Here is a 21,284-nt window from a genome sequence, read left to right as displayed (position 1 = left end):
CATCTAAATACATTGTGATTAGTGATGATGTTTTATTTCTGGCATCTTGTTTTGTGATTTCTATTTGCTTTGCTCTGCTTTTCTCCTGCCTGTTATATACCTTGCAGTCATGGTTAAGAGCATGGCTTCTAGAGACAGCCTATCCGGGCTTGGTTCCCTCCCTTGCTAACCATGTAACCAGTATATGTAATCCCTTTGAGACTCACTTTCTTCATGTACAAAAAGTGGTACTATCCGCCTCAAAGACTGTGAGCATTAAGTGATAAAATAGATGAAGAACTTAGAATAGTGACCGGCCTATTTTGCGTTCTTCATTTTGACTTCTTTATTTTTATTCTCTTTTTAAACAATTACTTTAGAGATTACTGTTGAATTTTAATGAACACCCTAGATATTGAAGATTAAAATGTTACTTAACCCATTCATTGAATTTTATATACCAAATGATATCTGTGTTTTATTTCCATAAGTTCTGTTTGGTTCTTTAAAAAATTGATCTGTTTTCTTTTTCATGATGTCCTGATTGTTCATTATGTTATATAAGATTCATTTTATCTTTTAATGATTCAGTCATACTTCTTTTATGCTCTCTCTTAGATTGTTTCATAATTTTAGGCTCTGGAATATTAATCATCTTGTGTTTTACGGTTAGATCTTTCTTCCCAGTGGCACTGATTTCCTTCTGTTTTTAGTTGTGTGTCTGTGTGTGTGTAGAGTTGTGGGAGCTTCTCTATAGTGAGTACATATTTTTTCCTATGATTGTCCCTTACATCTTGGTTTTTAAAGTTTCCCTAGAGAACAATTTTGTGTTGCTTATCCTAAGGCTCCAGGTGATATGATCAACCTTGAATTATTATATTTTTGGTTTGGGAATTCCGGAATCTTCAGTGGAGTATCAATTTGGATTCCACATTCATATAAAGCAGGGGCGTGGAGATTAGATTTTTTAAGGGAGACTTTGTTTTTCCCTAGAGAACCGGTTGTTACACCCCTTTCCTGTGTGCACATGTGGAGAACTTTGAGTCTCCCTTTCAGTGAAGAGGCAAGTCTTCCAATACGTCTTATGCAGAGGTTTCTATAAAGGAAGACTCTTCTACATCTGGTATGGACCCTGTTTCCTAAATGGACATTGTATCCCTATTTATGTGCAGATGAAAACCCCTTCCCTCCAGGGTGCGGTGGCATCAGCTCACAAGATTACCATTTTGGCGTTAAGTGTCCTCTTTGTATTGTAACCTGGGAACTTCTCTTTCCATAGTTAGCTCTGTGTTACTTTTGTTGTATTTTATCCGGCATTACTGAAAGTTTTACTTAAAAGGGATCCTAATTAGCTCTGTTTACCTGTTTCCAGAGCTGAAAGCTTCAGTTCTAGAGTATCTGTTTGATTTTTCTTAAAAATACATTCCAGTATATTTCTCTGGTGAAAGTCTTGACCCTGTTATATATTCTCCCATCATTTCCTTATTTTCTTGAATGTGTTAAAAGTATTTTATAGCCTTTATTTTTAACTCTGATGCCTACATCACCTGGGGTTTGCATCCTTTGTCTAATATTTCTTATTCTCATTTTATCCATCATATAGTCTTGACATGTTGCATGTCTAGAAATTCTTTATTACATGGAAGACATTGCAAATGAAAAATCCATATCTTATCTTCCGTAAGAGGTTTTCTACCTTCCCGTTAGGCAGACAGGGTGAGGGACTGATCATCTCACTCCAATCAGGCCCTGAGTTGTGTCAGGACAGAAGTGCCGTTTTTCTTAAGACAGCTTTGAGGTATACTTGGCAAAATAATTTTCACACATTTAAAGTGTACAACTTAATACATTTTGACATGTGTATCCCCAAGAAACCATGACCACATTCAAGAGAGTGAACATACCCATCACCCACAAAACTCTTCTCCTGCATTTTGTTGTCCCTCCCTCCCTCCCCATCTATTCCCCTGGAAACCATTGATCTGCTTTCTATCACAACATACTGGTTTGCATTTTCAAGATCGTTGTATGAATGGATTCATGCAGTATCTACTCTATGTTGTCTGACTTCTTTCATTCAGTGTAATTATTTTCAGAGTCATCTGTGTTCCTGTATTAATAGCTTATTTTTCTTATAGCAGAGTATTGCTTAGTGCTGAGTTTTTCCTGAATAGTTTATTGTGAGCAGTGTTTGGATAGAACATCCTTTGTTTCTTCATTTACTTCTTGATGGATGCATGGGTTGTTTACAACTTGAGCTATTATAAATAATATTGAAGTGAATATTTAGTTACAAGTCTTTGTATGGACATATGCTTTTATTTTCTAAAGCATCAGATGAGGAATATCTGGCTTATATGGCAGATTGGTGTTTACCATTTTTAAAGAAACTGTTAAACAGTTTTCCAAAATGGTTGTGCTATTGTAAATTCCTCGTGGTGTGTATCAGTTCTGGTTGCTCTATTTCCTTGCCAGCACTTTGTAAGGTCAGACTTTCTAATCGTATACATTCTAGTAGGTATGTGTACTACTATCTCACTGTGGTTTTTAAAAGCATTTCTCTAATGACTAATGGCATCTTTAATCAGCATCTTTTCATATGCTTGTTATCCATATGGATATCTTTACTGAAGTGTGTTTTCTGGCCTCATTCATTCATTCAGGTGTTTGCATTATTATTGAGTTTTGAAAACTTTTTATTCTGGATCAGACACAAAGAAAGACCTTTACCAGATATATGATTTGCAAATAGCTTCTGTCTATGGCTTGTCTTTTCATTTGCTTTGCAGTGTTTAGAAGAGCTTTGAAGAGTCTTCATTATTGTAAAGTTCACTCTATCAGTTACTTTTTTTAAAATAGATTATACTTTTGGTGTCATAGCAAAGAAATATTTGCCAAACCCAAGATCATAAAGCTTAAGCCTATGCTTTTTCTCCTAGCTGTTTTATAGTTTTACATTTCCTATTAAGATCTATGATCCACTTAGAGTTAATTTTTGTATATTTTGTGAAGTGTGGATCAAAGTTCATTTTTTTTTTTTTGCATATCACTATCTAACAATTCCAGCACTACTTGTAGAAAAGATCCTTTTCTCCACTGCAACCTTTTGAGAATCAATATAAGTGTTCGTTTAGTACTGAACTTTCTATTCTGCTCCATTATTCTACTTCCCTGTTTTACACCAACACCATACTTTCTGATTACTGTAGCTTTATAAAAAAAGTCTGAAAATCAGATAGTGTAAGTCTTCCAAATTTGTTTTTCTTGTTCAAAGTTGTTTTGGATATTTGGGATCCTTTGCATTTTCATGTGAATTTTAGAATCAGTTTTTAAATTCCTTACATCCTCTTCTGCCAAAATTCCACCCATGTCTTTGGCCATCTCCAAAGCCACATTTTCTGAAGAGGTCTCTCTAGATCCTAGGTGAAAGTAATTCCTCTTTCATCTGTGCTCCATTCACATTTCTTAATATTTGATTACATTTATTCATATTTGGCTTTATGCACTTGTCTGATCTTTCCTGCCATATAGTAAACCTCTCAAGATTAGGAATCTTGACTTGGTTCCCTCTGTCTGCTGAGAAAACTAGTTCTATGCTTTGCAGGAGTGAGCCCTGCAGTAAGAGGTATCTGCAGCACACGTCTATCTCATTGTTTGCATATTGTCAAGGAATCCTGCAGATTTGGAATTGTTTATTGATTGTTGTCTCCAAGACGGCTAGGTCTTTTTTATTTCTATTACTACTGCTGCAGTTTCAAAGAACAATGGGCTAATTATTTTCCAAATATGAAAACATACTGTAATTGAGTTGTGATGCAAATTATGTGCTGCTGTGTCTTAAAAACCTGCTTAGTGTTCACAGGCCCCTTCACTCATGGAACTTTTGGGAGAATGACATATCCTTAGAGATAACACTGCTGACTTTGGCGACTTGAGCAGCAGTATCTGAACTCACTCCTGCTGTTTTTCCAGTGTCCCCTCTAGCCGTCCTCCAGCCCTCCATGCCCGAACCTGCAGTTCTGCCCTCGAAATGCCTATTACTTCTCAGGAAGACTTCCCTATGAAACATAATCATATCCTTCTTGTGGGGACATTCAGTCCAGTGACCTGACAGCAGGGGAAAATATTTAGTCTGCTCTTGGTAGAGCCTAAACTCTTCCATACTTATTAGAAGCAAATCCAATGAGGAAACTGTGTTGGCATCTAACAAATCAGCATAAATGTCTGATGAGGAAGATCAGCTTCCCCATCCCACTCAGGCGTCATGTTGGTGTGACACTCACCATGGCTAACATTTTCTCCTGTGTGCAATGTAAGTTTCAAGACATTATGAATGGCTTTTTGTTTTTCTTCATTGGTCTTTCCACATTTACTGTGTCTGGTGAGATTATATGAATCCTGCTTATTTTCAGCCCAGCACTTACCCTTTTTAAAGGATCACGTGTTTAAAAGGCTAGTGGACAATTTGTTAGAAGATAGAAATCCTTAGATTTTGGTCCTAGAGTTGAATCTTGGTTAGGGGTGAATGAAAATTCCCATTAAAATTTTAAATTCAGTGTTACAAAGTTTTAAAAATAGTTAAATATTAGCCAATTCCATTAAACACTTTAGCAGTTATTTACTTTTAATCCTGCTTCTGGGGCAATTTTGCAATGATTCCCTCCCTTTGTTGATTCCCTCTTTGTCAGAATCCTTGAGAGGCCCCTGTCATCACTGTCAGTATCATCATCATCATCATCATGGAACTGATTCCTCTGGAAAGTTCTAGGAAAATAAACAGATGTGTGGGGTTATGTGTAGGTCAATGTGTGCATATACAATAAGAACAGTTATCAGACATTAGATGCAAGATATCCATTTTATTTAGAGAAGAATGTGGTCATGAAATCCTGATGTGGTGAATGAAGGAGCAGTGGGAACAGGATAGTCAGTGGAAAGGAGGAGGAAGTGAGCGAAGCGGGGAGCATAGATCCTTGGTTAGCCGATCATCAAATTGGTGTGAATGAGGGGAGTGTGGTGGCAGAATCATGTTCCTCCCCTGCCACAGGTTAGCCAACAGTGACATGTTTCTGTACATGGCAAAAGGGATGACAGATATATTAGGAGAAATATCTTAGAGGATTTCGGTATTCTAAATTCTCTATTAGCCTTTTAAACCCATGATACATTATTAAAGTTTAGTGGAGGGCCACAAATAAAAAGGATTCATATAATCTCACCACACATACTGAAGGTAGAAAGACTAAGGAAGAAAAACAAAAAGTCATTCATAAGTGCCTTGAACCTTAAATTGCTCATGGGAGGAAATGTCACACAAGGTGAGTGTCACAGCCACATACATAATGCCTGAATGGGAGGGGAGAAGGGGATCCTGAGATGAGACAATAGGGTGAGTAGCCTGGATTGTCCAGGTGGGCTGAATGTAATCACAGGGGTCTTTAAAATTGAGGACGTAGCCCAGCTGAGTTTAAAATCAGAGGGAGGTGTAGCCATGGAGCAGTGTTCAGAAAGGCTGCTGGCCATGAAAATGGAGGAAGTCGTGGGACACAAGCTAAGGAAGGTGGGTGACCTCTGGAAACTGGAAAAAAAAAACAAAAACGAGGAAACATTCTCTTCTAGATCCTCTAGAAGGAAGGAACTCTGCTGGCAACTTGAATTTAGCTCAATGAGAACTGTGTTGGATCTCTGACCTCCACAGCCATAAGCTGATAAATCTGTGCTGGTTTAAGCTGTTAAGCTTATGGAAGTTTGTTACAGTGGTAATAGAAAAATATCATAGTGAGCGGTAGTGTAAGGGATTAAAGTTCTAGGCTGGGGTGTGGAGAGGATTCTGACATTTACACCTAAAAAACAACCAGGTGCAGTGGAAAGGTGTTTTAAGGAAGACCTACCTGGCAGGGCTGTTAATAGGACTGTTTGGTGTGAGGAGAGCATTGGAGTAGAGGAATCAAATAAATCTCTACCAGAAAAATAAGGAATAAAATATAACAGTGCTTCAGTGTTAGTGGATGCAGGAATGGAAATGGGCAGAGAGATATAAACATTACTTTGAAATTAGCTACAGGTTTGATGATTGCATGTTGGGGAGAGTTAGCCGATGTGTGGACTGAATGTTTGCATCCCCTCAAAATCCATATGTCAAAACCCCATCTCCCAGGGTGATGGTATTGGGAGGCGGGGCCTTTGGGAAGTGATTACTAGGATAAAATAAGGTCATGAGAGTAGAGCCCTCATGAATGGGATTAGTGCCCTTATAAAGGGCCCCAGATTGCTTGCTTCTCTCTGGCCCATGAAGATAGTGGGAAGACAGCCATCTTCGAGTCATGAAGGCTATCATCTCCCAGATGCATTGACCTCAGCCTCCAAAACTTAAGGAACATGCTGGTTGTTTAAGCCACCTGGCCCATGGTAATTTGTTACAGCATCCCAGACTGACGAAGACAGTGGAGAATGCCTCTGAGTTTGACACTGATTGCCTGGAGAATGCTGAAACCCAGGGAAGTGGGCAGCACAGACGTTTACTCATTTAATCCTGGCAACACGGTACGAGATAGAGTCTACATATTCCTCGCTATTTAAAAGGGAAGGAAAAAGAGGCACAAATAACAACAACAACAACAACAACAACAACAACAATTTTTCCAAGATTCACACAGAACCCCTGGAGGCAGAGTGAGAATTTATACTCAGGCAGGCTGACCCGAGAGCCCCTGCTCATAACTACTAAGTCAGATCACCTTGCTTATGTGGATCAATTTTTTTCAAGTGTGATATGAGGGTACTGTGTCCAGTAACTTATAATTTCAAAATAACTCACTGTAAGGGAAACATTAGTCGTAGGCATTGCAAACCACAGTAAGCTACACATACAAAAATAACTCGTTAGGGCAAGATAACCAATAATGTTTTTAAATATTATACTTTCTGTACCTTTGCAATAAAATGTGTATTTATAATTCTGTCTGCCTACAGAATAACTTCATAATCCTTAATGTGGCTGGTGGCTCCCATGGTGGACAGCATGGGCCTAGAAAATTTAAGTGACTTGTCCAGCCTCGCCCAGGAAGCTAGTGGTGGGATCAGAGATATAGGTTGTGACTTTTCCTTCCTATCCAACAAGTCCCTCATGGAGGCTTAGAAGCTTCTCCTTTGGTGCCCAGCTGTCTATTCGTACTTATGACATCTTGTCAGGTGTCCCAGCCTGCTCCTGAACATAAGCCAGTAAAAACATCTGCTCTTTTCTGGCCAGGTAATACATTCTAGCAGCTTCCATTGACTTCTTGGCATCAGTTCTTACCTGGAAGGGTAGTGGCTAGAGATGCAAATGTGTCCACATGACAGGGTTTTCATAAACATAGCAGGAGTTGTCAAGAGAAGAAAACGTCAGGAAGACGAGTGGAAGCAGGTCATTTAATATACCAAATGGGTACTTTCAATGAATGTTTGTGTTTCCAAGTCCAGACTTGTTCTGCTCGTGCATTACAGGCCAATAAATCGGGAGACCAGGTTTTGGGGGCAAGAAACAGCGACTTTAATTTGGAAACCCAGCTGAGAAGATGGAAGTCTAATGTCCTGGAAAACCATTCCCCAAAGTCAGAATTCAGGCTCTTTTTATATTAAAAAGGGGAAGCAGGAATGCTTGGTTGCTGCAAACTTGGTTTATGAATTCTTTGCTGTTAGAGCCTTTTGTTCTTGCAGCTCTTAGCCTGGGTCAGATCCGTGTAAACCTCCAACAAACAAATGTTATTTTCTATTCTGTAACATGTTACCTTATATGAATGGAAAAGTGTTAATATCCTTTAAAGTCAGAGCCTTGAGAATAGGGTCTCCTGTATATTTCAGGATCTAGGCAACATTGTTTTACAAAAGGTGCAGAACAAACAAGACTAAACCTAGGAAACAGGGCACAGGGTTAAACTCAAAAGAACAGATATAACATGGAGTCAGATTTGTTCTTTCCTATTTCAGTAGTGCCATGGAGAAGGCACTTTGGGCAGCTTGTTGTAGGGTCCTGGAGGCTTTCTCTCTCAGCCTCTGGGCGCCTCTATTGCAAACCCTTCATAGCTGTTTGGCCTGCTGGAAAACCACTCCGACTGTTTTGCCCGTAAGATGCGTTCTGTTTATAACTCATCTCTACTCCTTGGAAAACAACTCAATAAAAACTCAGTTGGTTTTCCACCAGCCATGGGCAGGGGTGAGGAATAGCACTTTATTATTTTATAAAAAAAAATAAAAGAAATCTTAAAACAGCACTGGGCACATAGGAGAGAGTCAATAAATGCTTCCTGGCTAAAATCAAAATTGATGGCTCAGTGATTCCATGGCTGCTGTATTTGCTGAGCTTGCTACTCCTTTGCTCCATTACACATTTTTTTTAACTGAAAAAGAAATACATGCATGTGGTTAAAAAAATTCAAACAGAGCACAAAAATACACAAGTGAAAGAAGTTTTCCCTCATCCTCTCTTCTTTCAGCCCTCCCTGGAGATGCCACTGTTTATTATCCTTTGTTTGCTTTTCCAGATAGGCTATGCACATTCCCACCTATGTATGTAAATTCCTTTAAACTTTTACTTATTTTTAACTTAAAGGGGTTTAAATCCTCAAGTGGCTTCTGCCTGGGTAATAGAACAGAACAAATCTGACTCCATACTAGATCTTTTCCTTTGAATTTAACCCTGTGCTCTGTCTCCTAGGCTTCATCTTGCTTGTGAAACAGTGTTGCCTAGAGCCTGAAATATACAGAAGAGCCTAATCTGAAGGCTCTGACCTTTAAGGATATTTAACACTTTTCCATCCATATAAAGATAACAAGTTGCAGAAAAGAAAATAACGTTTGTTTTGCTGGAGGTTTACAGAGATTTGACTCAGGCAGATAGCTGCAAGAACAAAGGATTCTAACAAAAAAGAATTCCTACACCAAGAAGTTTGCTACAACAAAGCACGTAGGAAAGGAGCCTGAATTCTGACTTGGGGAGATGGTTTTCCAGGACATTTGTTTGCCATCAAGGTCTACAGAAACTTGCTATTCCATGCCCCAACACCTGGTCTCTGAAATTATTGTCCTGTCCTGCAATGCGGAGAATGAATTTGGACTCGGTAACACTCCTATCTACCTAGCAAGCTGGGCACTGGATCTGAGGACAGCTCTCCCACACCCAGGGACCTACTGTGAGCCATTGATGGTTCCACTAGGGTGGGGTGTGGTTTATTCAGGAGGGATGGGCACTATGCACCAACACTCAGGCAGTCTGCTCTGTCTGGGGCTCTGATCTTGTACCTCCCGTTCCCCACCAGCCCAACACCTGGAACAGTGGAGCTAAGACAGAGATCGTGCCTGCCTGTTTCCCAGCGTGTAAAAGGGGAATATGAACTCTTCCCAAGGTAGTTCTGAGCGACAACACCTTCGGGTGCTTGGTTCCCAGAGCAACAGGGAACCCAGCTCCGCGTGGGATCAACGGGTGTGATCCCGTAGGGGTTCTGCAGAGGCCTCGGCTGGAGGGCTGGACCAGGGAGGGAAAATTTGAGCTGCGGGCCTTGAAGTGTTAGTGAAGGGTACAGAGGCAGGACTGAATTCTGTTTCAGGATGCCACCAGAGGTAAACCTTTTTCTCTACATCTCTGCTACTCCCCTCCCCTGTCCAGATCCCTCCCTTCTCTCTGCACTTCCTGTCCATCTGTCTCCCTCCACTTTTCTCCTCCTCCCCTCCTCCTCCCATCTTCTCCCTCCCTCACTTCCGCAGCTTCTCTCACAGAAACCTGAGGATCGCTGGCCCTCCTGGGCATGCGCAGTCAGTGCCAGGTGGACCGCGGTTTGGAAGCTCCATCTCCGAGCCGGGGATCTGCCCCAAAATCTTCTCAGCTATGTCGCCCGGTAAGCCTTTAGCTCCTGCCCCGGGGCCGGGGCCTCCGGCTGTGGAAGTGCAAGGTTGGGGGCTCACGGGAAAGGTTCAGGCGGCTGCGGGAGGGCGGTCCACGTGTCACAGCCCGCGAGGGCATGATTCAGCGTGTGTTCAGCTATATTGCTCGGGCCAGGCCCCTCTGCCCGCGCCACCTGCCCCGGCGCCCCGGCCACAGCTGCTCAGGGCCAGGTGTGCACCTGCCGCCTCTCGCCCCAGCTGGTCTCCCCTCAGTCTGCGGCTGGAGTCCTCTTCCGCTCTCCCGCCCGCGAGTCCTCTCTTCCCGGGCTTCCTCTCCTCAGCCGCCGGCCCGTCCCCGTCCCAGGGCGGGCTGTGTCCCGGGACGGCGGTGTCTGCGGACCCGGACGGGGCAGCTGGGACTGGGGCTGGCCTCCGAGCGGAGCTGCAGCCCGCGTCCCCAATCCCCCGCTTTCCCTGCCCCGTGACCGCTGGGCTGCCCTCCTCTCCCTTTCCCGCTCCCTCAGGACCAGCTCGGTGGCGTGGGCGCTTCTCCCCCGGCTGAGAGCCTCCGGCCCGCCGTAAAGCCCAGCTTGTCCTGGTGAAGTCTGCAAAAGGGAGCGTCAGTGCTGAGGGAGCTTCCGTCACCTCCCTCAGTGTTTCTGCCCCAGGTAAGTTCCTTGAACACTTTCAGGTGTCATGATGGCGGTGCTTGATGATGTCACGTGGTTTTATACTGAGAGGGATTACAGTGTTGAAAGCAGGACTTGGTTCAGTTAAAAATGAGCTGAAGGCATGAGTATGTGACATCCTCCAGGCTTCCCTCTCCCAGGCTGAAACGTGTGACCGTTGATTTTAGAAAGATAGTTACAGTCCCTAACTAGCCCAGCCCAGCTTGGGTGTGTTAACAGGAACAGCACCACCAGAGGCGTTGGAGACCTAGGGACATTGCAGTCCTAAAGAGCTCCTGGCACACAATTTGGTTTGTTTTGGTTTTTTCTTTTTCTTAAATTGTGCGGCAGACTAGTTGTATAGAGGGGAAAATAATTGTCAAGAGATTATTTTTCATATAACAGCTTTATTGTGATATTGTTCACACACCGTGAAGTCCATCCATTTAAATGGTACAATTCAGCAGCTTTTAGCATATTCACAGTGCTGCAACCATTATTATTCCAGAACGTTTTCGTCACTTCAGAAAGAACAGTGGAAATCAATGACCTATTCACCCTTACCCAGTGGTGGTTCTAAAGAAGTTTCTTGGCTGTTCCTGACCATAAATTAACTTGCTATATTCCATGAAATATCTGGTAGTAATTCTAATCAGAATTGCATTGAATCTGTCTATCAAAACAGGAAGAATTAATGTCTTTACGGCATAAACTTCTTCTAACCATGAATATATCTGAGACCCTACATTTTCATCTGTCCAGAGCCTGGCCCATGGGAAGTCCTCACTAATTTTGGGGCTTGTGAATGATGAGATTCTATACATTGTTAGTTGCAAATGTAGCCTTTCACAGAAGAGAAAAGTAACCTCAGTGAAGCCAAGTGACTCTCTGATAGTCAGAAAGGGTGACAGTCAGTGCTGGAGTGATACAGTGGACTTGCTGCTTGCAGCCAGAATTTTCCACCACCTACAGCTACGGGGATTACAGTGTTCTTTTATTTTTTTAAAGACTTGCTTTTATTTTTCTAATAATTTTTTATTGAAGTGTAGTTAACTTACAATGTTAGTTTCAGGTGTACAGCAGAGATTCAGTTATAAACATATTCATATGTATATACATACGTTTTAGATTGTTTTTAGTACAACTCATTACAAGAACTTGAATATAGTTCCCTGTGCTATATAGCAGGTCCTTGTCATTTATTTTATATTTATTAACGTGTATCTGTTAATCCCCCTTTTCCTGCCTGCTAACCACAGTTGGCTTTCTATGCCCATGAGTCCATTTCTAGCAGCACCATTTTTCCTAGTTAATATATGCTGCTTGGCTGCTTTCAGTTTCAGTAATTCCATCTTATCTGTGGGCGTTTTTCTTCTGGTGGACCTGTATGTGGTTTGCACACGTGGTAATAGAGATCTGTATTTTGGAGAACTCCAGGCCTCGTGTAGTCCCTGGTAGAGAGCGCCCACTGAGCTGATGCTTGAACTGGGAAAAAAGCATAGTAAATGTTGGTATTTCCACTATAGTTGAGACTTCCAGGTTTCTATAACCTCTCTAGCCAACCTTAATGTTGGCTGCACCCATACTGGGTAATTTGGTGGTACTCCATGGTATGGTGATGTAGAGACAGGGCTTTGTATGCTCCTTCTCTATCCTTTTTCTAACACTCATTCTCCTGGGCCTCCCAGATCCTCCCACAACAGTGCCCAGGGCTGGCTTGGTGCTGCACTCAGGCAATATTTGTTAATAAGGCCCTTTCCTCATCTCTTCTGAGCCTCCGTTTCCTTCTCTGCACAATGAGACCGTAGACTAGATAAGTCCTTTTCAGTTTCTTTTAAAGCCATGTTTCCTTTGAGAAACAGAAAATGCAAATCTCTCCTCTCATTCCAACCCTTTAGATTTTGATATGTCCTCCAAAGAGTGACATAGTTCTTTGTGGAAAGCTGATGTGATTGTGATTCCAGGTGGCACAGGAAAGACTCTTCAGAGATTTATTGCAGGGAAAGGGCAGGAAAGGAGCAGTATGTCACACTTTCTGGTGTGAGCAATGGAGCAGGGGATTGGGTTTAAATACGGTGTCTGATGTGGCCTCTCTCTAATCTTGCACAATGTGATAAACCTCTCTCCCTCAGTTTTTTCATGTATGAAGTTGGGGTGATAGTATTTTAGGGTTTTTGTGAAACATTATACACATAATCCATTTGTTTCTCGGTAGAAACAAGAGCTGCTAGGGAGTCAGTGATTTCTTTAAAAAAAAAAATCTTGTCCATAGCACTCTGTCTGTGTGTATTTTGAAGTTCCTGGAAGGTGAGTGTTGAAACTAAAGTCCATCATGGGACAGGTGGCCCATAGTCCTCTGTGCCCCAGATTGCCCCCTCCTCCCCAGTCCTCTTCCTCTCAGTCCAGAATGACGTTCCCTAGTAGATTTATACAGAGTTCTTGTGGAAATAGCTTTTCATTTTATTGTTTCACCAAGAAGGGCTGCCATCATGATCTCTGTGGTCAGGTTTTGCTGACCTGAAGGCTATGCAATTGGGGGTTTCTATTTAATAAAAAGAAAAAAAATTACAAATATAAACTTAGACCTAGGGTGGTGACAGGGGCTCTTGGAAGTGGGGGCCATTAGCTTTGTTAGCTTCAGTTGCAGTGGCCTTTGGCCACGAGGACCCATCCTCGTGCTCTGAAATTGGAGGGACCAGTGGGTTCAGTGGGAAATTTGAGTGTATCTCATGGTCTAGGGATTGTCCTATTTGTGCTGTGTGTTCCTTATTTGAGACAGTGAGCTCATTTAACCTCAATAGCCTCTTTAAAAATTAGACTTTTAATTTTGTGATGTAACTTAGATTCCCATGTAGTTGTAAGAGATAATATGGAGAGGGCCTATGGACAATTTGCCCAATTTTCCTTAACGGTTCAATCTTGCAAATTTCGGGTACAATTCATTACTGACTCACTAACCCTTTGAGGTTTATGTTATTGCCCTCATTTGTATTCATGATTAAACTGGGGCTTAGAGAATCACACAGGCCTGCCCAGGTCACACACATGGTTAGTGTAGAGTCGGGTGAAAGTGGGCTTGGGATTTCCAGGCAGTACCATTATGATGGTCTGTGGCAGGGAGCAGCATTCACTTTGCTTGTTTATTCATTCAACAAACATTTATTGAATAAACTCTGTGTGTCAGATGCTTTAATAGGGTTATCAGATTCTTCAGCAGTACTGAAAATCAGGTAATGTTTTCTGTTTTTTAATCTGAGAAAATTAGCTCTGAGAGGTTATAACCCCCCGAAAGGTAATATAGCTGATAAAGGAGGGATAGTAAATTTCTACAGTCCCCCCTTTTTATGCAGGTTGTAACCTAGGCATTTAACATTTGCAAACTTCAGTAATCCAGATAATTTCTTCTAAGGCAATGATTTTTTTTTTAATTGAAGTATAGTCAAGTTTACAATGTTGTGTCAATTTCAAGCTGTTTTTTGAATTTTGAATTAAAAAATATTTTTTGAGGAGGGTAATTAGGTTTTTTTATTTGTTTCATTTTTTAAAATGAGGTACTGGGGATTAAACACAGGACCTCATACTTGATAAGCACGTGCTCTACCACTGAACTGTACCCTCCTCCCCAAGGCAAGTTTTCTTATTCATTATTCTGCAGCTTAGGAGTTCAAATAAATTGGATAGAAATCCAGATATTTTGATCCCACTGTGGTTCTTTTCTTTATATTCTGCTTAAAGGGGTGTGGAAAGCAGTTCCTTTGTTCATTTCTTTATTCAGCAGTTTTGAGCACTGTCTTTGCATTAGGGTTTGGCTAGGTGCTTGGAACAGAAAACAAGAAATGACCCTGCTCTGCAGGGGCAGGAAGCCTAGACCAAAAGCTGGGTAATGTGATCCGACCTACAGTAGCCATGTGCAGGCACTGAGGACAAACTGTACCCCCGTCTTTGCTTGGGCTTCCCTTGCCTTCTGGCTGATACACACCAGCTCACCGCAATCCAGAGGGGCCCACAGCCCACAGCAGAATAAGTATATCGATCTCCTCTCCCCTCTCGGCAGGGGCTGCAACATGAGCACCCCTGATTATGTGCAGTGCGCTGAGAACGACCAGATTCTCCCCGTGGAGGTCCAAGCCATTGGGATCATCTCAGAGGAGAATTTCTTTTGCATCTATAAGCGAATCACCTTGGTGAGCCAGATCAGCCTCTGTGGCTCCCATTGGGCACTCTGTATCCACTACAGGCACCACTATGCACCCGAGAATGGGTGGGGAATCTTCCAGACCCACAGCAAGGTAGTGGGCCTTGTCACCATTGCCGACTGCCTCTCGGCCAAGGCCTTCGGGAAGCTCCACGTGCAGAGGAGCTGTATGGCACATCGTTAATGACTCTCAGTTCTTTGTGCTGCATAGGTAGGTAGCCGAGCAGAAGCGCACCGACGTGGCCTTCAATCTACGAGGACTGCAGGCTGGTGGAGAAGAGGATCGAGGACTTCACTGTCTCTCTCTTCATCATGCTCAAGTCCAAGTGGCTGGATAGGGCCCCCAACAAGTCTGGGGATAAGATCCCCCTCCTCTGCACCTTGTTTGAGAAGGAGGACTTCATGGGATTGGACACAGACAGCAGGTAAGTCTACTTGGAGGCCCGGCCACCCTCGATGTGTGCCAGATTGCTTCCCTATATCCAGGAAGGGATCATCAAGGAAGAGGGCTGTCTTGTAGCCAAGAGTGGATAGAGGTGCAGCCCGCTGGTTTACAGACATTTAAAAGTGAATCCGCCTTTGTTTCAGAGAGATCCTTTTAGGGATATTGTGGACACTTACTCCAGCTTTTCAACCAGGACCCCTGGTGGGACCCCTGGAGTTGCTGTCCAATAGAGTAGCCACAGCCTCTGATGCTAGGAGAGCTGGGGAGGAGGCTGGTCTGAGCTGACATGTGCTGTAGGTCAAATGAACATCAGATGCTGATACATCTAATAAAAGGAATGTAATCTACCTTGTTCCTTTCTATATTGATTACATGTCAAATTGATAGTATTCTACGTACAGTAGAATAAGTAAGATCTGTTCTTAAAATCACTTTCTAGTATTTGTTTTTTGTTTGTTTCTTTGTTTACTTTTTAAATGTGGCAACTGGGAAACTTTCTTTACATGGATCTCATTTCATTTCTGTTGGGCAGCCTGTCCTGCGACAGTCTCATCCCTTTGCTTAGATAAGAGATTCTGAATCCCGAGATGCAGAACGAGGCTCTGGTTGAGCTGGGGGTGGACCCGGTGTCTCCTGACTCCTAGGCCCAGTACCTGCACTGCTCATGTCCTCTCTTCATGCCCGACAGCCAACATGCCAGGTTAGGTCATCAGAAACACCGCCAGGGATTTACGAATGAACTCCTTACACAGGAAAAGGCGTGTCACGGAGTATGGGACAGAGCAGGGAAAGGTTCATCCTCACTTTGTCCCTGTGATTAGGTCAAAGGCCTCACTTTGCCTCGAAAGTGCAGATGAGCTCTTATGGGCTGCCTACCCACCACCCCCACTTTCTGCTCTGTTTCCCCGTGTGTCCATTGTGCCGTCCCTCGGGCAGAAGAGGTTGAGATGCCTTTGCCGAGAGGTGGTCCCCCTTTGCTGGGGAAAGTGAGGGAAGTTGTGTACCCAAGGCCTACGGCCTCGGGCCTTGAGTCTGGAGAGCACTTATGGCGGTCTCACAGGTGACGGTCGGAGAACCTAGCACGTGCAGCCGGGTCCGCTGTGGAGGCGGTGATCTGTGATTCTTGAACTTGCTCAAGATCAGATCCTACTTTCTGGTTGTTGGTCAGTTGGAGGAGAAGGTGCCAGAGAATTGAAAAAAAAGAATGTCCAGACCAGCCCTGTGAGTGAGAGGCACAGGGGACCCGAGTCCCACCTGCGTGGGGATGCCTGGCGAACTCTGCATGAATTTTCAGTTCCTCCCCGGATATTCCTCTATGGCTTAAGGAAGGGGCAAGGCATGTCGTGGCAATGATCTGTACTTGTCCTCACACGGCCCTGCGATCTACATGTCCGCACTCCCCTCCTGCTCCTTGGAGATGAGGTGGCAGGTTTAGGAGCCTGGGCACTGCTGAAGGCACAGCTGCCAGCACCGGGCTTCTCCCAGACTGGCTCCGTTCACCTCACCTGTCACCTCCTGCTGAGCCCCCAGGCATTAGTCCAGGTAGGTGCATCAGTGCAACGTAAGAAGGGACCAACTTCTCCCCCTGGACAGACTGTTCGGTGAGCAGTGGATGCCTGGAGCCATGCCCCAGCCCCATGGCCAGTGCTTCCTCTTTTGTCATAGGAGGCACTGGTGACATTTTTGCTCAGCAACTGCTTTGTTCTGAGTCTGTAGACCCACCAGAGAATGCCAGCTTGTTTTTGCCTTTACAAGTCTGTCCTTGGGATTTGGCAGAGTAGTTGGATGTGTGCTTAGCCCATAGTGTTTGACACTGTCACCATTGTTTACCCAGAATCTCGTGTACCAGGCATGGTTCTCGGCATCAAAATACAGCAGCGCATTAAACCTCCCTCCTGGTGGGTCTGTCTGTTGTGGTACAAAAAGCACCCAGCCAGCATCTGAACGTCAGTGAGATAACGCGGCCAGTGAGCTCGGGTCAAGCACGTTCTTCTCCAGTCACTTTTACTCCATTGTTCCTTTTACTATTCTACAGTCATTAATTTATAAAACAACGCTTTAGTGCAGGAGCAGAGCCTAATCCTCTAATGCTACTCTTGGTGGGAGTGAGTAAAACTGTCCAGCCTGAAATGTGACCACAATTTGTAGCTCAAAAGCTGTCTAGACGCATGTAGGTGGAGTTTTGGTTTGGGGCTCTGACCACGTTGGTGTCCCCTGGCAGCGCTGCTCCACACAGGCCCCTGCCTTCCCGGGAGCAGGAGGTGAGGATGGGTCTCACTGTCCCTGCATCCCTGGCCTCACACACTCACGTAAATTCTTGTACAGGCTGTCAAATTCATTTTTGTTCTTGTGTGTTTCTAATTTTCGCTTGTTCCTCTTTTCCTTTTTCTTTATTCCTTTTTCTCTTGTACTGCCCTTTGAGTATGTTGTTGCATCTGAAAAGGTGGGCTGTGCACACCCTGCATTGGAAATAGCTGGATCGCCCTCCATGCTTTCTCCATCGCTTTAAAAACCAAAAACTTAACAGCTGCCTTGATCCATGTATTATCCTAGACAGCTTTTAATTTTCTAATTTTTTGGAATATTTGCTTTGTTAACACATCACCCACTGGTGTTTGATACCTGTTAAAATCCTTGCTTTGAGGAACCTGTTTAGTCCTCCTCATATTTGGTGACGAATGCGCACTTATTAAATTTGTTCGTTTGTTTTGAAGAAGTGAGATGGGAATTGATTTAGGCGGCTGCTGAAGGATTCTTTTCATGGAGTATTTAAACTTCTAAAGTCAAAGTCTGCAGCACCTTGCTCGATATCTGCTTTTACACAAAAGTGCTCAGCACGCGGTTCCTGGCTGTCGCTGTGTGACGTGCGTGATAGCCCTTCTTGGCCGGTGGTCACTGGTGAGGAAGTGGCATGCTCGGGGGTGAGCAGCTGCAGGGTACGCTGTTGGAGGAAGCAGTCACTTTTTTTTTTTGCATTCAAATTCCCCTATGTCATTTACTTTACTTTGCCTTCATAAAGGGGCAGTATCGGGTCCAAAATCCATGCCACTCTTTTGTTCCCTGTACGAGGCTGGTTTTTCTGAGTATCAGGACAACATGGCCTTCTCCAAAGAGGCTGGCTTACCTGGATCTGGTGGACACAGTGACCTCTAAAGGGGACCGTATGTTACACTCTGCTTCATCCAGTGGGCATTCAGAACTGGGTCTGTGTTTTGCCTCAGCAGCCGTGGAGGCCTCCCTGCACTGGCCTTTACTTTTAACCCACGTTGGCAGTAAATGGCTGATTCAGTGTCTCTTGCAGCTGACGTCCACCACTGACGGCCATGTCGTTACTTTTCGGTAGTGAGACCCCAATACCCTAGTCAGCCTTGAAGGAAGATGCTTTGGCCGACCAAACCTTGCATTCTCACCCCTACCATGGTTCATCTCACCCAGGGGAAGGGTTTGGCCACCACCATAATGCTGACCTTGAGGCTTTGTTTCTCCTTTCATGCTCTGGTCCAAATGTCGACACTGCGTTTTTCACTGACTTGGTCTTGCTTGAGACAGGCCAGAATTTATGAAAGAGTCCACCACATTCTGGGTGGGGAACAGAACAGAAATAAATGTCGCAAATAGAAGGAGTCTAGGCTGTCCGGGTTGGCAAATGCAGGCTGGGATCTGTGATGGCTGGGCTGTGCCCTGGACACAGGCCTTTCCCGTGGCTCCTGAGAGCCCAGGGGTCGGAGTGAGAACAGCCTTGCCTGGGTTCCTCCATTCTCTTCTGCTCACTGGCAGGTGTGTCTGCTAATTAGGGGCTCCCCCAGACCTCGGGTCCTTCAAAGCTCAGACCATGGACGAACCTTGAGTCCCTTCTCCTGGGCCTCCTGTGTGAGAATACAGTGCCTTCTGAGGTGACCAGCGGCAGGAGATGCCTCCTCCTCCAGGGAGCACCATTTGGAGGACTGTGACTCACTGCACCATGCTGTGAGCTTATGGGGTGACGGCCATGGTCCCTGCAGAACCAGACTTGAGATGGGCTTAGCAATGGAAATAACAGGACTGATTCCAGGGCAGGGCTGGTGGGAGGGAACAGGGGAAATTGAATGTGACCTCAAACACCTAGGTGGGTGATGGTTCTGTTAGTTAAATGGGGAGCCTGGGAGGTACCTGCCAGGAATTGAATTCCAGAGTAAATGGTGGACATGAGGCATTTTTAAGATGCCATTTGTCATCCAAGTTAGGACTTCAAAGAGGCACTCGGGTCTATGAGCCTGGGGCTCAGGTGAAGGTGCCGGACTAGAGACACACGTTGGGATTAGTCCTTCTTAGCTGGAGTTCACAGCCTTACATGTGGGTTAGCTCTTCTCAAGAGGTGCAGACTGAGGCTGAGGGAGGGCAGGGCTGTGCCTCGGTTGGAGGAAAGCCCAGATAATGCAGCTTTGGTGTGTCAGTCAGTGGCATTTGGGATTTTCAGAGCAATGCCATTTATCCTTAAAGGGCCGGGTGGTGGGCAGGGCCAGCCAGGATGAAATATAAAGGGAGGGTCGTGGCCACGTGTGCATCTTGGGAAGATGCAGAGGCTTCAGGGTCCGGGAGGGGAGACTCCTCAGAAGCTGGAGTTGGATTGGGGAGTGGGGAGAAGGTAGTCACACTTACCTGTGACGGTGGGAAAGAGTCCTAGGGAGTCCCGACCCTACCGGACTCTCTTTCCCATGAACAGAAGGCAATTAGACAGAGGATCTGAGATGAAAAGGGATGGGTGCTGTGAGGGGAGCCAACCTGGAGAATGGTGCTTGGACAGTTCTGGAATAGTCTTCCTGCAAAATAGAGTTAAAAAAACACAGACTCTAAAGAATATTGACAGTAACTGAGGAGGAGGCAGTTTTTCTGGCCTCCTAAGGGTAAGTCATGTATACGGGGATACACAGAAGAATCGGGCAGTCTCTTGCGGGGGCTTGATCCTTACCAGAGGCAACAGTGCAAGTTTAAAGGGGGAGAAGGGCAGCGGAGGTAAACTAGCCAGGCCTTGTGTCAGGTACCAGTTGGCCGCCCTAATTGCGTGTTCCATTCACATCCATCCCTCCCATGTGGGAGTGGCAGCCCCCTTTTGCGGATTGGCAAGACTTCTCAGAGGGGTTAAGGTATCGGTCCATTTAGCGGCTAGTAAATGCTGTAGCAGGATTCAAGCTGGGCCTTGTCAGACTTAAAGGGCATGTTTTATCTACTAATTCCGGTACCTCCCTGTTGTACCTGGAATGGTGAAGTGGGTCAGTTTTGGAGCCTTTCAGAAAAAGTGCGATTTAAGTGCCTCAGGACTGTTTCACAAAGCTCAGTGTTCTTTGATTGTTCGGAAACAAAGCAGTGCTTTACGCCCCACCGATGTAAGGTCTTACTCCTTTGACGATGACGTGGTTGCAAATGACATACAGGTGCAAAACCAGACTTAGCAGCTTCTGAAGGGAAACTCTCCAGTTCTTCCTTGATCCGCTGTCTTCTGCGGGATGTAACTCTGCTGCAGCGTAAGCCTGAGTTTTCCGTATGGATTGAGGGTTTGATAACCAATGTTAACATAAAACGATCAGATGGAGAAAATCGACGTTGGCAATTTATTTTTGGGTATCATTAGACAAGATGCACTATCGGTTAATGGCCCATATAACGTATGAAATTGAGTACAGAACATTGCATTTCTTACTTTCTACTTAGAACTGTGTTCCATTGTAAGGTTGTCTGCTTTGAAAATTCAGCTCAGCCACTAGGGCGCCTGTCAGTGTGTTGGTGTGATTGCATTTACACAGTGCATGTAATCTGGGCTTCCTCAACCCCAAACACTCCAGTGCAGAATCATGGGCTGTAGCAATCACTTAGTTATACAAATACTTCTGAAACTATGATTCCAAAAAAAAAAAAAAAAAAAAAAAAAAAAAGGAGAGAGAGATTGCATTTATCATAGTTCCTTTGGAATTAAACTGCAAACTGTTGTTGAGCAGTTCTGGCTTGCTTTATATATGAATATATACATTTCTTTGCATGTAACTTGGTTTTTGGACTAGAACACCAAGCTCTTGTTTTTCATGAGCCACAAAAATCGTAGCCAAATGACACACGTATGAAACATTTTATTCCTTTTTTCTGAGAAAGGATACTTAAATTTTGA

At 44.2% G+C, this 21,284-nt stretch overlaps 1 long non-coding RNA gene across 1 annotated transcript in view; it reads left to right on the top strand.

Moving 5' to 3' along the window:
• The window catches only part of LOC135321035 (uncharacterized), a 43,759-nt gene that overhangs the window by 3,983 nt on the left and 18,492 nt on the right, over positions 1-21,284 (top strand). The window contains exons 3-5 of the long non-coding RNA XR_010380446.1: positions 9,623-9,851; positions 10,362-10,505; positions 14,912-15,125. This is a non-coding gene — a long non-coding RNA (uncharacterized LOC135321035). The remainder of the gene's footprint in view (positions 1-9,622; positions 9,852-10,361; positions 10,506-14,911; positions 15,126-21,284) is intronic.

Source organism: Camelus dromedarius, chromosome 3 (genome assembly GCF_036321535.1).
Source record: "Camelus dromedarius isolate mCamDro1 chromosome 3, mCamDro1.pat, whole genome shotgun sequence".
NCBI classification, from domain to species: domain Eukaryota; kingdom Metazoa; phylum Chordata; class Mammalia; order Artiodactyla; family Camelidae; genus Camelus; species Camelus dromedarius.
Note: the sequence above shows the minus strand (reverse complement) of the source record. Positions and strands in the feature narration are given on the sequence as shown.